This window comes from Montipora foliosa, chromosome 2, assembly GCF_036669935.1.
Source record: "Montipora foliosa isolate CH-2021 chromosome 2, ASM3666993v2, whole genome shotgun sequence".
In the NCBI taxonomy this organism is placed as follows: Eukaryota; Metazoa; Cnidaria; class Anthozoa; order Scleractinia; family Acroporidae; genus Montipora; species Montipora foliosa.
Window position 1 is genome coordinate 61,967,303 of NC_090870.1, and position 11,181 is coordinate 61,978,483.

General features: G+C 53.7%; 2 non-coding genes and 1 pseudogene across 2 annotated transcripts; 2 read left to right on the forward strand and 1 right to left on the reverse strand.

Moving 5' to 3' along the window:
- Positions 1 to 11,181, reverse strand: part of LOC137991918 (uncharacterized) — a 45,757-nt pseudogene that overhangs the window by 29,954 nt on the left and 4,622 nt on the right.
- Positions 409 to 565, forward strand: LOC137993963 (5.8S ribosomal RNA). Its single transcript, XR_011122076.1, has one exon. It is a non-coding gene; the product is annotated as a 5.8S ribosomal RNA (ribosomal RNA).
- Positions 753 to 4,514, forward strand: LOC137993980 (large subunit ribosomal RNA). The gene has a single exon (XR_011122092.1). It is a non-coding gene; the product is annotated as a large subunit ribosomal RNA (ribosomal RNA).

Below are 11,181 nucleotides of genomic sequence, written 5' to 3' on the forward strand. Positions count from 1 at the left end.
TTTGTACACACCGCCCGTCGCTACTACCGATGAACGGTTTAGCGAGGCCTCCCGACCTGCCACTGCCTAACTCCGTTAAACCGCAGCGATGTGGTGTTTTGGAGCTTGGCCGAGGGGGAAAGTTGGTCGAACTTGATCGTTTAGAGGAAGTAAAAGTCGTAAACAAGGTTTCCGTAGGTGAACCTGCGGAAGGATCATTAACGTTGAATCGATCGTGGAGTTCGTCTCCCGTGTGAACTGTACTTGAATCATCTTCTTGCGATACGTTTGGGGGGGGTCGACCTAGCGGTCGTCAAATGCTGTGTGCGTTAGCAGTCAGCCCCCCCCACGTTCGCATGTCTTTGTTTTCTATCCAGTTTGTCAATAGTGAGAATGATATTGAAAGATACGAAAAAATGTGAAAAAAACAACTCAGAACGGTGGATCTCTTGGCTCACGCATCGATGAAGAACGCAGCCAACTGCGATAAGTAGTGTGAATTGCAGAAGACAGTGAATCATCGAATCTTTGAACGCAAATGGCGCTCTCGGGCCCTGGTCCCGGGAGCATGTCTGTCTGAGGGTCGAATACACTATGAATGTCTTTTTTCTTTTGCGAGGAAAGACGGTGTTGAGGTGTCACGGCCAATCCTCCTCCTGTTCATAAGAAAGGGAAGAGGCCGTGTCCCTTGAAATGTAGAATGCCGGTGGACGACCGCGACTCGTTCATATCGCCCACCGACAGAGAGAGAGGAACAAACAAACACTTACGTACGACCTCAGATCAGGCAAGACTACCCGCTGAATTTAAGCATATTAATAAGCGGAGGAAAAGAAACTAACAAGGATTCCCTCAGTAACGGCGAGTGAAGCGGGAAATGGCTCAAATTGAAAATCGCCCACCTCCCGACAAGAGGGGTGGTGCGAGTTGTAATTGAGAGAAGCGCCGTCCGGGCCCCGTGCGGGTTCGCGCCCAAGTCGCCTGGAAGGGCGCGTCGTGGAGGGTGAGAACCCCGTCTCTAGGCGCGACCCGGGGCCGGCGAGGCGTTTTCCAAGAGTCGGGTTGTTTGGGAATGCAGCCCAAAACGGGTGGTAGACTCCATCTAAAGCTACATACCGGCGTGAGAGACCGATAGCGAACAAGTACCGCGAGGGAAAGGTGAAAAGGACTTTGAAAAGAGAGTTAAAGAGTGCGTGAAACCGTTCGGAGGGAAACGCACGGACTCGGCCAAGCGGCGCGACCGGGGCTTCGGCGGCGGGCAGAGAGCGCCTCGTGCGACGGATCCTTTTTTGGACCGTCGGGCGAGGGTCGGCTCCTCCGTCCCGTCGGTCGGACAACTCTGGCGTGCGCGTCGACGTGGGTCGGTGCCGGGGCTCGTTCAGAGGCCCGTCGGGAAGGTGGGTCGCCGTCCTCGCTTCGTGCGTGGTTCGGTGGCCGTTTAACAGCTCGGCTGGGCGAGGGGCTTGCCGGGACCGACCGAGGTGTTTGCGGCGCGCGCCGTGCTTCGGCACGGCCGGGACGCCGACCCTCCCTTTCGGCGTTTCGACTGTTGGGGACCGCACGCGGTGCCCGTACGACTGGCGTCCGTTTGAGGGGGACGGCGCATCCTCGCTTTGCGCGTCCGAGACGTCGACGACCGGCCGGGTCTGTCCGACCCGTCTTGAAACACGGACCGAGGAGTCCGACGTGCGCGCGAGTCTTTGGGTGAAGGAAACCCTTGGGCGCAACGAAAGTGAAAGGAGGCGAGATCCGGGAGGACTTAGGTCCTCGTGGCGCATCGTCGACCCACCCGCGACCCGCACTTGTGCGAGGTTCGGGTCGGAGTGAGAGCGCGGCCGTCGGGACCCGAAAGATGGTGAACTATGCCTGAACAGGGTGAAGCCAGAGGAAACTCTGGTGGAGGCCCGTAGCGATTCTGACGTGCAAATCGATCGTCTGATTTGGGTATAGGGGGCGAAAGACTAATCGAACCGTCTAATAGCTGGTTCCCTCCGAAATTTCCCTCAGGATAGCTGGCGCTCTACGAACGCAGTTTTATCGGGTAAAGCCAATGATTAGAGGCCTCGGGGCCGAGGCGGCCTCGACCTATTCTCAAACTTTCAATCGGTAAGAACTCTGCCTTGCCTGATTTCGAAGGCGGAGAGACCTAGAATGCGAGCGCTCAGTGGGCCATTTTTGGTAAGCAGAACTGGCGATGCGGGATGAACCGAACGCCGGGTCGCGGTGCCCGAGTCGACGCTCATCAGATCCCAGGAAAAGGTGTCGGTCGCTCCAGACAGCAGGACGGTGGCCACGGAAGTCGGCACCCGCCCAAGGAGTGTGTAACAACTCACCTGCCGAAGCGACCGGGCCCTGAAAATGGATGGCGCTCAAAGCGTCGCACCCAGACCCGGCCGTGGTGCCGAGTGACAGGGCGCCACGAGTAGGAGGGCGCGGCGGCCGTGGCGCAGGTCGGCGCGCGCGAGCCCGACCGGAACGGCCGCCGGTGCAGATCTCGGTGGTATAGTAGCAAATATTCAGGCGAGATCCTTGAAGGCCGAAGTGGAGAAGGTTTCCATGTGAACAGCAGTTGGACATGGGTGAGTCGATCCTAAGACCTAGGAGAAATCCGAAGGAATTCCTGGTGGTAACAGGCCAGGTGGTCGAAAGGAATCGGGTCAATATTCCCGAACCGGCACGCCCGCCGCCTCTCCGTTCTGCGCGAGGGGGGTGGCGGTGACGCGAGCGAACCCGGAGACGCCGGCGGTGGCGCCGGAAAGAGTTGTCTTTTCTTTTTAACGGTCCGACGGCCCTGGAATCGGCTGGTCCGGCGAGAGGGCGGCAGGTCCGGTAAAGCGTCGCGGCTGAGGCGGCGTCCGGCAGGCCACCGACGGTCCCTTGAAAAATCCGGGGGAGCGCAAGTGCAGGCGTTGGCGTCCGGTCGTACTCATGACCGCAGCAGGTCTCCGAGGTGAGAAGCCTCTGGCCCATGGAATAATGTGGGTAAGGGAAGTCGGCAAATTAGATCCGTAACTTCGGACAAGGATTGGCTCTAAGCGTCGGGTCACCTCGGGCCTCTGGCCAGAAGCGCCCTACCTTTTTCTGGTCTGGCCGTCTCGGCGGCCGGCACCGGACAGGCGGGGCGTGGAAAGTCGAGGCCTCGTTTCCCCCCCGGTTTTCCGTTGGGGGCAGAGGGACCGGGAACGGCGAACTTGGAAACCGGCAGTGACTAGGGGAATCCGACTGTTTAATTAAAACGTAGCATTGCGAGGGCTGGAGAACGGTGTTGACGCAATGTGATTTCTGCCCAGTGCTCTGAATGTCAAAGTGAAGAAATTCACCAAGCGCGGGTAAACGGCGGGGAGTAACTATGACTCTCTTAAGGTAGCCAAATGCCTCGTCATCTAATTAGTGACGCGCATGAATGGATGAACGAGATTCCCACTGTCCCCTATCTACTATCTAGCGAAAACCGCAGCCAAGGGAACGGACTTGGCGGCATCAGCGGGGAAAGAAGACCCTGTTGAGCTTGACTCTAGTCTGCCGTGGTTTGAAAGCAGGAGAGGTGTAGATGATAGGTGGGAGGGTCCTCCTCTCTCGGGTGGTTCCCGACGGTGAAATACCACTACTCTTTGTGTTTTTTGAACTCATCGGATGAGGATCGCTGAACCGCAAGCAAGCGGATCTCTTCAAGCATTCTGTCCCACTAAAAAGGATAGGGTCTGTCCGAGACAGCGTCAGGTTGGGAGTTTGGCTGGGGCGGCACATCTGTCACAAAAACGTAACGCAGGTGTCCCAAGGTCAGCTCAGGCAGGACGGAAACCTGCCGTAGAACAAAAGGGTCCAAGCTGGCTTGACCCGGACTCCCGGTAGCAGTCCGGTGCATTTATCGGCGCGAAAGCGTGGCCTATCGATCCTTTGGCCCCTTAGGAGTCTTTAAGCCAGAGGTGTCAGACAAGTTACCGCAGGGGTAACTGGCTTGTGGCAGCCAAGCGCGTTCGTAGCGACGTTGCTTTTTGATCCTTCGATGTCGGCTCTTCCTATCATTGCGACGCAGAAGTCGCCAAGTGTTGGATTGTTCACCCACCGACAGGGAACGTGAGCTGGGTTTTAGACCGTCGTGAGACAGGTAGTTTTACCCTACTGATAGGTTGTGAAAGCATTCGGCCAGGAATTCTGCTCAGTACGAGAGGAACGGCAGATTGGGACCATTGGTAACTGCACCGGCTCGACCGAGCCATGGTGCCAAGCTACATCCCTCATTTTCGTGGGCTTATGACTGAACGCCTCTAAGTCAGAATCCGTGCTGTGTTCGAACGACCGTCCTATGTCAAAACTGATACCAGTCTAGGGGTGGCCGTTTTCGGACGGTGGCCTCCTACGTCTCCGATGGGCAAGCGGGTCAGCATGCCCGCATTGCCCTAACCCATACGCAAATGTAAGCTCGTAGGACAGAGATCCTTTGCAGACGACTTAAAAGAGAACGGGGTATTGTACGTTGTAGAGTAGCCTTTCGCTACGATCATCTGAGATTCAACCTTTGTTCTAAGATCGATCTTTTCTTTTTTTCTCCAAGTCAGGCAGTGACTCCTGCCTGAAAGAAGGCATCTTGCACCATGCATGCAGGCATTACACCGTATTGAGTGTATTGCTGGTTGGTGGCAAGATGATGAAAAAAGCCAAAGTTTTTTTTTTTTTTTTTTTTTTTTTTTTTTTACTGACAAGTACAATACTTACTCCTGACTGGAAAGTGGTGTGAGTTTGGCCGATGGCTGGGTCGCTCAAGGGGTGTCACATCACATAAAATTATGTATGGTTTGGCATCCCGCCATGCGAAAGATGCGGGGAACTGGAGTCCGCATGTTTCAATGCGGACCTAAAGTGGCCCGTTTCCGCATGAAAGATGCGGGACTGGGAGTCCGCTTGAAAGATGCGGAAACCACCTCAAAAAAGGTTCAAAGTGCAAAGTCAAAGTCAAAGTCAAAGTCAAAAGACGGGACGTGGGTCTACCATCTGAAATGGCCCTTCCTCTGCACTAACTCGGGTGCGGGGGAGGGGCCTCCTTTTTTTTTTAAGTCTTGGTGGGGACCAAGGGTCCTTGGTGTGTGGGTCTTCTACATTCCCCCGATCACGCCATATAGATGCACGATGAACAGCTGCAATGTGACTCAGCCGCCATCGTCTCCAGGGACAGGCTCTGCAATAAGAGAGTCCAAAGTGGGTGGTTGGGCCACAGCTTCCCCCGCGGCTTTGAGCTGGTACCAACCTAACCCCCTGGAAGTTGGTGCGGAATTGGATTCGCGCGTCTGGTGTATACCATTGGTTACTCTCCTAGCACGCCCAGAGGAAGGCTCTGCAATTGTGAGAAAAAACAGGTTTTTTGGCCATAGCTCCCACCGGTTTTGAGGTGAGGGAAGCTAACCCCCTGAAGTTGTTGCGGAATTGGATTGCGCCCATCCTGTGATACGATTGGTTTACTCTCTAGCATGCCCAGGGAAGGCCCTGCATAGTGACAAAAAAGTGGTTTTTTTGCGGGCCATATCTCCCCCGGTGTAGAGGGTGAGGACCACCTAACCCCTCTGAAGGTGTTGCGGAATTCTGATTGCGCATTCTGGCTTGATACCATTGGTGTACTCTTAGCAGGCCCAGGGAAGGCCCCAGGCATATGTGAAAAAAACCGAGGTTTTTGAGGATATCTCCCCCCGGGTTTTGAGGTTGAGACCAACCTAACCCCCTGAAGTTGTTGCGGACATTTGCATGGCGCATCTGCTGATACCATGAGCTTACTCTGTAGCATGCCCCCAGGGAAGTGCCCTGCATATGTGACACAAAAAGGGGCTTTTTTAGGCCATAACTCCCCCGGAAAGATGGTCACCCCCTGAAACCAAGTTAGAACAAAAGTACAGCAAGTTGTGCGAATTTTGGAGAATCCCGGTGGGTGATATCCTTGGCTTAGGCTCTAGCAATCAGGGGAGTCTGGCAAACCTCTGGGGGCCGAACCGACTTGGAGCTCGGAATCTCCCTTGGATGTAGGCTGAGACAACCTAAACCCCGGAAATGTGCGTGATTAAACACTCGCCGTTGAAGGGCATATCCAATGATACCATTGGTTACTCTCTAGACACCTCAGGGGGAGGCTGCAATGTGAGTGCAGTAAGACAGGGAAAAAGTGGTTTTTTGGCCATATCTACCACCCCCCCACCCCACCCTCACCCCGGTTTTGAGCTGTGACCATTTCTTCATTAACACCTGACGTGTGTTGCGGAATTTGGGATGGCGCATCTCTGTGGATGATACCATTGTTTTCTTGTAGCACATCAGAGGAAGGCGCCTGCATATGTGAGGAAAAAAGTGGTTTTTTGGCGATAATCTCCCCACGGTTTTGAGCTGGGACCACCTTAACCCAGAAAAGGTGTTGCTGGAATTCGATTTGCGCATCCTGGTGATACCACTTAATTTCCTTCTTAGCACGCCAAGGGGGAGGCCCTGCATCCCTGATAATGTGAAGAGAAAAAGTGGTGTTTTGGCCATAAACTCCCCCGGTTTTGAGCTGGCACAACCTAAACGCCCTGAATTGTTGCGGAATTGGATTGCGCATCTGGTGATACCAATTGGTTACTCTCTTAGAACGCCCAGGGAAGGCTCTGCATATGTGAGGAAAAACAGGTTTTTTGAGGATATCTCCCCCGGTTTTGATTGGGGAGACCCCCTCGAACCCATGAAGGTGTTGCACGGAATTTCGATTGGCGAATATGTGATACCATTGGTAGGTCTAGAACCGTTCAGGCGCGGCTTGGCAACACTCTGGGGCACCCGCTTTTAGCTGTATCCTTGGATTCAGTACCCCCCCGGGAATGGGTGATAAACACTCGCCATGAACGGCTACCATGAACATAGTACTCTAGCACGCTCAGGGGAAAAGGCTCTGCATATGTGACAGAAAAACAAGGTTTTTAGGGCGAATCTCACCCCGGTTTTAAGGTGTGAGGACAACCTAACCCCCCAGACTTGTTGCGGGAATTTGATGGCGCATCTTCTTCGATACCATTGGTTACTCTGTAGCACGGGTCCCCCCCAGGGAAGGCCCTGCATATGTTGAGGAGGGGGGACAAAAACACGGTTTTTTGGCCCATATCTCCCCCCAGGAAAGAGCGGGTACCCCCCTGAAACGAAGGTAGAACGGAATTGCAGCATGCGATGGGCGCATTCCAGTGGTCTCCTTGGTTAGGCTCTAGAACCTTCAGGGGAAGGTTCGTTGGCAACATCTGGGAGCGCGAAAACGTTTTCCAGCTCGCGAAACTCTCCCTTGGATTTTTTCGAGCTGGGACCCCCCGGGAATGGGGGATAACAACTCGCCAATTGAACGGTCTATCCAATGAATGTGACCATTGGTTACTCTCTAGCACCTCAGGGGAAGGCTGTGCATAAGACAGCAAAAGTGGTTTTTTTGGCGAGATATCCCCCCGGTTTGAGCTGTGAACCCCTAACCCCCGAAAAGGGTTGTTGCGGAATTGGATGATGCGCATATCGTTGATACCATTGGTTTTCTTGTAGCACCTTCAGGGGAAGGCTTGCATATGTGAGAAAAAAAGTTGGTTGTTTTTTTTTGTTTTTGCCATAAACTCCCCCCGGTTTGTGAGCTGGGACCCCCTACCCCAAAAAGGTGTCTGTTGCGGAATTGATTTTGCGCATCTGGTGGCTACCATTGGTTTCCTTGTAGCACGCCAGGGAAGGCCCTGCATAAGTGAAAAAAAGTGGTTTTTTGGCCATAACTCCCCCCGGTTTTGAGCTTGGGACCCCAGAACCCCGAAAAGGTGTTGCGGAATTTGATTGCGCATCTGCTGATACCATTGGTTTCCTTGTAGCCACGGCCCATGGGGAAGGCCCCTGCATATGTGAAAAAAAAAGTGGGTTTTTTCGGCGATAAACCTCCCTTCCCGGTTTTGAGCTGGGATCCCCCTTAACCCCAAAACGGTGTTGCGGGAATTCGATTGCCGCATCTGATGATACTCATTGGTTTCCTGAATAGCCACGTCCAGGGGGAAAGGCCCTGCATAATGTTGATGAAAAAAAGTGGTTTTTTTGGGCGATAACTCCCCCGCCGGTTTTGGCAGGTGAGACAACCCATAACCCAGAAGTTGTTGCGAAAATTGGATTACGCATACCGTGATACCATGGTTAGTCTGTAGGGCACAGCCCAAGGGAAGCGCCTTGCATATGTGAGGAAAAAACAGGTTTTTGAGGAGGATATCTCCCCCCGGTTTTGATGGTGATGACAACCTAACCCCACAGAAGTTGTTGCGGGGAATTGGATTACGCATCCTATGATTACCATGGTTAGTCTTCTAGCACGCCAAGGAAGGCCCTGCATATGTGAGAAAAAAGTGGGTTTTGGCAATAACTCCCCCCGGTTTTACACATGCACCCACCTAAACCCCGAAAAGGTGTTGCGGAATTCGATTGCGCATCTTGAATGATACCATTGGTTTCCTCTGTAGCACCTCAGGGGAAGGCTCTGCATAAGTGAGGAAAAAGTCAGGGTTTTTTGGCCATAACTCCCCCCCCGGGTTTGAGTATGGCCCAAGACTCAACCCCAAAAAATAAGGGTGTTTGTTGCAGAATCCATTCTGAATCCCAACGGTGACCATTGGTTCAGTCTGTAGCACGTCAGGGGGAAGGCTCTTGCATATTATCAGAAAAAAGTCGGTGGTTGATTTTTCTAAGAATGGCAGTGGGTTAGGCACTGAAAGGTGTAGTAAATATACTATAGGGGAAGGTTCCAACAGAGTTCGCCCGAGGTTAGGTTATTCGTCCCAAGTCTCTCTAGCAAGCTAGTAGGCCTTAACGAACGCTTATGGTCGGTACCTTGGGCACTTTGGATGTCGGGTTCAGCCAAACGTTCCGCGCGGACAGGACGGTCGGTTGAGATCCGGGGGGATTCCGTACAAGGCTAGTTCACCGTGTCCCGGTCGATCATCTCAGTTCGTTCGGATGATGATGCTTTCTGTGGAAAAGGACCCTACCGAACCGACAGGGAGATTCGACTGTGGACTGAACTAGGGACGTTTGGTCGCGTATTTTATCTCTGTCGGCCTTTGAATGGACCCAGTGTCCAAAACTCGGTGTGGTGGGTGGGGGGGGTCGACCTCCGGTCGTTTCGCCCCCGACCTCCAGCCTGCCAACCCAATTCGACAAGGAAGTTGCCTCGCACCGCCCTGAGGACCACGGTGGTGCAATGGGCGAGATGGGGTCGTTTCGCCCCCAACCCGATTTTTGCCGAATCGATGCAGGACGTCTCCTAGAGCGTAGACGACACGATTTGCATGTCGGGGCAGGACGGCCGGACGATCCTTTTGACTTCACTGAAGGCAAAATGATGAACCAAGAACTGTGTCAGGCGAGACCCGACAGACATGGCGAGGGCAAGGTTCAGTGTCATGCTAGTGAGTTGTCGAGACATCCAGGAGCATAATCTGGTCTTGAATCATGGAATGTGGCAGGCTTGCTTGCTGCAGAAGGGTAGTCGGAGATTGTGCGTGCTGGAAAAAGGTGTATATTGAGACATCCTCGGTGACGTTTCACCACATGCAGTGGCTGGATTGATGCCCGCTTCCTTGCTGACAGGGATATGTAGGGGCCTGCCTTTCTGCCGGCAGAGGCAGAACGGAGGAAAGGTGTCGTAGAAAAGCCCATATGGGCGTCCGATTGAGTTAGGTCGGCACAAGGATCGAGATGAGGCGCATCCGTCCAAACCGACGTGGTGGTGGGCGAAAACTATGACCACCTACCTAGCACTTTGTCGGATGTGACTGATTGATTTTGGCTAGGGCATCCCCAAAAGGCAGGTTAGACCGCCAAGTCCACCATGAGGGAAAGGAAGGTTGCAAGTCCCAAAGAGCGAAGATGTATCACGTTCTCCGGTAATAAAGAAAGTTCCCTGGTTGATCCTCGCAGTAAGTAGTCATATGCTTTGTTCTAAAAGATTAAGCCATGCATGTGCAAAGTACGAGACTCATGCTCGTTGACGAGTAAGTACTGTGAAAATTGCGAAGGGCTCATTAAATCAGTGATCGTTTTATTTGATGGCTGGTGTTACTAACGGATGGATAACCGTAGTAATTCTAGAGCTCTCCATGCGAAGTGGCAGTCACGACTGTGAGCTCACGTTCTCCAAGAAAGGATGTATTATTAGATTCAAAACCGGACCGGCCAGCCCCTGCGCCTCGGGCCCTTTTACCGGGGGTCCAGCTGGACGGGTGGTAGGCCGTGCTTCCAAGGTGCTTCACGATAACTGAACCGAATCGAAGTCTTTACCGGACGGTACGAATGCTTCATTCAATATCTCTGCCCTATCAACCGTCGGACGGTAAGGTACAGTGGCTTAACGTGGTGACGACGGGTAACGGAGGATCAGGGTGCGATTCCGGAGAGGGAGCCTGCGAAAACGGCTACCACATCCAAGGAAGGCAGCCGGCGGCGCAAACTTACCCAATCCCGACTCGGGGAGGTAGTGGACGAGAAATGCCGGTGCGGGGCCTCCTAGTGGGGTCCCGGGATCGGAAATGGGTCCGGACTTAAAGCCTCGGGCCGAGGATCGATTGGAGGGACAAGTGGGGTGCCAGCACCCGCGGTAATTCCAGCTCCAATATGCGGTATATTAAAGTTGTTTGCAGTTAAAAAGACGTAGTCGTGATTTCGGGCGGGGTCCCGTTTCGTGCCTCTTAAAATTTAAGAGCGGGCTACGTGTGGGTGGTGGGTCTCGCCCTCCAGCAGCGTTCGGCGGCCGGTTCTTCCGTTGCCCTTGATTGGGTGACGCAGGACTCGGCGGGCGTGACTTTGAAAAAAGCGGAGTGTTCCAAAGCGGGCGTGAATATCGTAGTGAACGAGGAAGCATAGGAATGACGGAACAGGACTAGGGTCCCTGTTTTTGTCGGTGCACCGGACCGGCGAGTGTGATGAGTGGACGGAGGACGGTCGGGTGGGCACCCGTATTTCGTCGTCAGAGGTGAAATTCTTGGATCGGCCGAAGGACGACCGGCTGCGGAAACGCGTCTGCCAAGCACGCTCTCCTCGATGAAAGGAAAAAAGTCGGAGGATCGAAGACGATCAGATACCGGCATAGTTCCGACCGTCACCGTTGCAGAACGGGGATCGGGGGGGCTTTTGAAAGAAAACCCATCGGCACCCTATGGAAACCGAGAGTGTCTGGGTTAGGGTTAGGGT